General features: G+C 33.1%; 1 pseudogene; it reads left to right on the top strand.

Moving 5' to 3' along the window:
- The first annotated feature begins 355 nt into the window (after positions 1–355).
- Positions 356–4597, top strand: LOC120131580 (annotated as a pseudogene).
- The last annotated feature ends 1403 nt before the right edge of the window (positions 4598–6000 follow it).

The raw sequence follows: 6000 nt of genomic DNA on the forward strand, positions 1-6000 counted from the left end.
AATAAATTATGAGGAGAAAATATGCTGATTATTATGTATACGTCCGAATAACGTTGAAAACACACATTGCCTTATTGTTCAAGTTATGAAACATTTCAAAGTTGGACAACCTTCTACGAATGGAGTGATTTCCGAAATAAAAGAGCAATTATAATTTTTTTGAAATTTAAATTTGAGCACTGAAAATATTAAAAAATATTAACGTTCAGTATTAAAATTTAAATAATGTATTATATTTACTTCATATAATAAAAAAAAAGCTGAACAACCATTTACCATAATCTCCAACTCCAGGGTCCCAAAATTTCCCCGTTAAAATTTCTCATTACATATCCTCGATTCCTATTTATCACACCTTCCGAAATTCTGGGGTCTCTTTGGATCTTCCCTTAATCTCCAACTCCAGGGTCCCAAAATTTCCGTGTTTTGAACTCTCTAGTCAAATACCCAGATCAAAAAAATCACCTTTTTTAGCAATGATGGAAGAAGAAGAAGAAAAACAGAGACAAAACCACTTCATCAGGATACATCAGATAGCCATGTGAGAAGGAATAACCCCAAAAAGGGTTTTCTGGAAACGATGTTAAAACCGATAAAATGGTTGAAAATGTCGAGTGAAGAGTTGCATTGGAGCTTTGTTGGGAGTGGTGATAGTGTATGGGATCAGTCAGGGTTTTGGTGTGGGATTGAGTAGAGTTAGCACACAGTATTACATGAAAGATGAGCAGAAGGCAACCCTCTCAAGCACAGGTCTTGATCGGGGTAATCCATTTTCCTTGGATTGTTAAGCCTCTTTGGAGTCTGCTTACTGATGTTGTACCCATTCTTGGTTATCGGAGATGCCCTTATTTCGTTTTTGCTGGTAAATTATTAATTACCCAACACATTGTGTGTGTGTGTTGGGTTATTTATTATTGAGGTTTTTAATATTATTGTCATTTTTTTGTTTTACCTGAATTTTAGATTCTGATTGGTGATTTTTCCCTATTTGCCAAAAAAAAAAGAGTACTTTTAGGATGTCAATGATTTTTAAGTCTGTTCGAGTGTCTTTGTTACTTTCTTCATTGTTTTCGGCAAAAAAAAATTGATATTATAGATGATTACAATCAAGAAATATCAGATTTTAATGAAATTTCTTTTTACTATGTTTCAATTGTGAGAACGGAGAGGAAAGAATTCCCTTTGGTTCTCTGGTTTGTTTATAATTTCATTATATGTGTCGGTGATTGGAGGGAAAGTGGTGGAAAGGAACGGGATAGAGGAAAAGTTGGATATGAAAACAAGATAGGATTATAGGAATAGTAATAAGTAAGAAGATGACTGAAGATAGACAGCTCACTACTTATATGATCAGTGCAATTTTTTGACATGTTTATTTTTAATTATTTCAGGGTTTCTTGGTGTAATCTCCATGCTAATTCTGTCACTACACCAGAATCTGCATCTTGGATTCGCCTTGTTATCTCTGGTGGCAGGAAGTGCTGGTATTGCAATTGCAGATGTGGCTATCGATGCCTGTGTCACACAGCATACTATAAGTCCTTCCCTTGCTGGTGATATGCAGAGCTTGTGTGGGCTGAGCTCTTCTATTGGAGCATTGTTAGGATTCTCGCTTAGTGGCTTTTTTGCTCACCTAGCTGGAGCTAAGGTCTATTTCCTCCCAGTATTTTAGTAGCTATCGATTGCGATATTCTGATATTTTTGGAAATTCAGTATGGCTAACTCAAACCGACTCATCATTTGATTGAACAATTTCAATTGAATATTAGTTCTAAGTAGTAAATACTATGGTTCATTCCTAGCATTTAAGAAGTAAATTTAATTAAATTCTTTGGTAAAAAGAAACCAAGCTCTTTCTGCCATTGAATTCCATTTATCTTAATCTTTACAGTACTAAAATCGTTTATAAAATTTAATACTAGTTGATATAATAGAAAATAACAGAGCATTGTAGAATGGTATTCTGAATAATGTTAAGTGGTGTTATGGTCTGTGATGGATCCAATAATAAATCGGTAAAATTTTGATTTTCGAAACTTTGTACAGGTATAAAGCAACAGCTATCTGCCTTAACATGGCTTATTTGATCTGATTTGACAGCTACTTTAGTCAAGGCATACAATCTCACAGCCTAATTGAAATCTATATTTTCCTCACCTGATAAGAATTTAGAACCTGTCTTTCTGTGTTGTTATGTGTCTCTTTAGACACAAGAATGCAGAATCTCTTGTAAATATTACATGTTGGTTGCCAATATATCCATAATAGAAGATCTTACACAATATAAATTTTGATACAAGCATTTTTCCCCCTTTGGTAACCAATGGAGTTACAAATTTCAATCAATCATATTAGGACGTAGGATATGCTTTCACTTGTTTGATTTCAAGGTTTACATGTACTCAGTGTTCCCATCATTAGGCCACTAAGTTTCATCTTTGTTGCACGAGTAATTGAAGGTGTTACTTTTCTTGCAGGGCGTATTTGGGTTGCTTATTGTCCCTGCTAGCCTTGTTGTTTTGGTTGGAATCTTGTTGAGAGAATCTCGTGTGCGCAACTTTGCTTATGGAAGAGTAAATAATATTTCTTTGCAAGCTCTGCATTAATCTCTTGGTTCTTCGCTGCATATATTGAAATATTGAATTGAAATTAGGTAAAGGAGAAGTTTCTAGAAGCTAGCAAGGTTATGTGGACAACTCTGAAATGCTAGGATGTTTGGAGACCGTGTTTATACATGTACTTGTCTCTTGCACTAGGTTTGCATATCCATGAAGGGATGTTCTACTGGTACACATATGCAAAAGACGGCCCATCTTTCTCACAGGTAGAACCATTTTTTTCTTCCTCACAAGGAGGAGAATGTTTTGTTCCATGTTTTATATTACATTTGATTCAGTAATAAATTGTATCTTTGGGGTTGGCAATTGGATCAGTGAGCCGGTTCCAAGTGGATGTGTGTTGCTCCTGCTTTCAGTTGTTTGGCCATTGGGTAGCCGGATTTTATGTTATTTTAGGTTCAAATCATTTTCATTTTGACTTTTAAAGATGATTCACTTTCATTGTGGGTGAAGTCAGGTCATTCTTTGCCACCTATACTAGTAGGTGTTGGTCTTGGTTTAGTCATTTTGATTTCAGGTTGCTTTTAGGCTAATTCAAATTCAAGTAGTCAATTTTTCACTTTTAAAGTTATTTGGGTTGGGTTGATTGGCCAATTCATTCTAATTAATGGAGATGGATCTACTTGTGCAACCTCTCTAGGCACATTTATCGATACAGTCATACATATAATGTTTATTAGTGTTTATTTGCACCTTTCTACATGTGTTTTCTTCCATTTTTAAGTCGCTAAACTGTGTTCGTGATGTTTTCAACTTTTGTTATTCATGTAGTCTAAACACTGGAATAACCTCAAATAGTCAACATGAAAACTTAATAGAGTGTGGTATGAGCATTTTGACTTTCCCCCTTATTATCTAGGATAAATCTTTTAGTTGTATGCTTTTTGCAGGAAATTGTTGGATCTATATTCTCTGTAGGTGTTGTGGGCTCTCTTTTTGGGGTGCTTCTATACTAGAACTTTTTGAAAAATCATCCTTTTCGTGATATACTGTTTTGGGCCCAGCTGTTGTATGTTATATCTGGATTGCTCATTTGGTATTGGCGTTGCGTATAAATTTGAAACTTGGTATGCCAGATTATTTCTTTGTGGTGATTGATGAAGCTGTATCTCGTATGATTGGGCATATTAAATGGATGCCTTTTCTTGTACTCAGCTCCAAGCTTAGCCCATCTGGTATAGAAGGCACTTTCTTCGCTCTAATCATGTCAATCGATCATATAGGGCTACTTTCATCAGCCTGGTCAGGAGGCCTAGTGCTCCATATGCTGAATGTTACACGAACACAATTTGACAACCTTTGGATAACCATTATCATCCGGAGCATGTTAAGACTTATCCCAATTGGGTTCCTATTTTTGATACCTAGAAGTGATCCCAACCTGTCCATCCTTCCGTCTGAGATGTTGAGGACAAAACGGGTAAATGACGTACTTGAACCAGAAAATATTGAAATGGCTACCCTTATCTTAGCATCTGACTAGACCCTGGGCTGGTATTTAAGACAACTTCAGGAGAACAAGTGATAATGAAAATGGCGATCATATTATCTTGTTGGACCTCTCCAAAACTAGATATCCTATTTTCGTGTTGGAATGTTGTAGCAATTATCATTTACAATGTCTTAGATATTCAAGGACACTCTTTTTTGTTCCTAACCACTGTGCTTCGTGAGGTATAGATGCCTTAGAATCATTTGCTGAAGAATCTAAACCTATGCTCAATGACAAAAATTCAGGCTTCAAATTGTTAGGAACTTCTTGCTTTTCTCAAATGCCTCTTTGCCCGAAGCATTTAATACTGAGAAAGTATTGAAAATTCAGCGTTCGGACAGATTTTCATACAAGACAATCCATTTCACTGAGACAGTTTCAAGATAACATGTTCTTTTTCTCTATATCTTATTCTCTACTTAGTTACGCGCTTGTTGTATCGTATATGCTTTTAGGCTAAAAGAGATGAAATTATTTACATAGTCAATGCTGGGATTGTCTCAGGAAAGGCGGGTTAATATACGGTTAATATACAGCATTACCGGATACATTAAAATGTATTTAATAAATTCGGTTTAGCGGTACCTATTATGTTGACAACTAATAATGTTTTAGGTAGAAAATATGAAAAACTATTAAAAAATTTGGTAACCGGTAAACTTTGGTTATCGGTAAGTATCTATCCTTTTTATAAAAGTGTCCATACGTTTAACATATCAAGTAAATTTTACCGGTTTTGTCATAATGAATCTGGTTTTGTCATATTTTTACCTGTTATATTGTAAATTATCTATCCTTTTTATAAAAGTGTCCATACTTATTTCACTGTGAAAATATATTTATTATTATCTTTAGTTAATATTGTTAAATTTAAAATCTAAATAATATTTTATAAAATATCAAAACAATCAAATAATTTTTTGTGTAAATTAAATTATTAAATTAATATTGTAGGTGGAAAACATGAAACACTATTAAAAAATTGAAACATAAATTACATAACTTTCAAAAAAGTATATATCATTTTTATAAAAGTGTCCATACTTATTTCACTGTTGAAAACATATTTATTAAATTATTTGGTTAATATTGTTAAATTTAAATTCTAAATAATATTTTATAAAATATCAAAACAATCAAATAAAATTTTGTGTAAATTAAATTATTAAATTAATATTGTAGGTGGAAAACATGAAACACTATTAAATAAATTGAAACATAAATTACATAACTTTAAAAGCAGTTTTAAATCCTAAAAAGTGTCGATACTTTTAAAAATATATCGATCCAAAACGATATACCATGTAAAAATATGATAAAACCGGTAACAAAATGATAAAACCGGTAAATTTAAAAGTGTCGATACGTTATATAAGGATCGACACTTTGTGAATTTAAAAGAGAAGCAGTTATAGCGCCTATAATGTGTCGATACTTTAAAAAAATATATCGATCCACAACGATATAACAGGTAAAAATATGATAAAACCGGTAACAAATGATAAAACCGGTAAAATGATACCGGATATATTGAAAGTGTCGATACTTTCGTAAGTACGTGTAATAAATTATCGACACTTTCAAAGAATAGGTAATTATCCTTTCGAAAGTATCGACACCTGACATAAAAGTATCGACACTTTTGTATTTGTATCGATTAAATATAAATAACATATCCGATGAAATATAAAGGCCATAGCTAAATATCCTCTGAAAAAGATAGAACGGACGAGTTTTTGAAATCGAAGAGTAATTGTTGCTGCATTTCAGAAGGCGTTTCTAAAGCGAAGTTTGTTTGTTTGTTGCTGCAGTCGAATCGAAAAGTATGTTGTCGAAACCCTAATTTTTTATTATTACAGTAATCGCGATAGGGTTTTTTATGTGTTGTTT

The sequence above is a fragment of the Hibiscus syriacus genome, unplaced genomic scaffold (assembly GCF_006381635.1).
Source record: "Hibiscus syriacus cultivar Baekdansim isolate YM2019G1 unplaced genomic scaffold, ASM638163v2 tig00110556_pilon, whole genome shotgun sequence".
NCBI lineage: Eukaryota > Viridiplantae > Streptophyta > Magnoliopsida > Malvales > Malvaceae > Hibiscus > Hibiscus syriacus.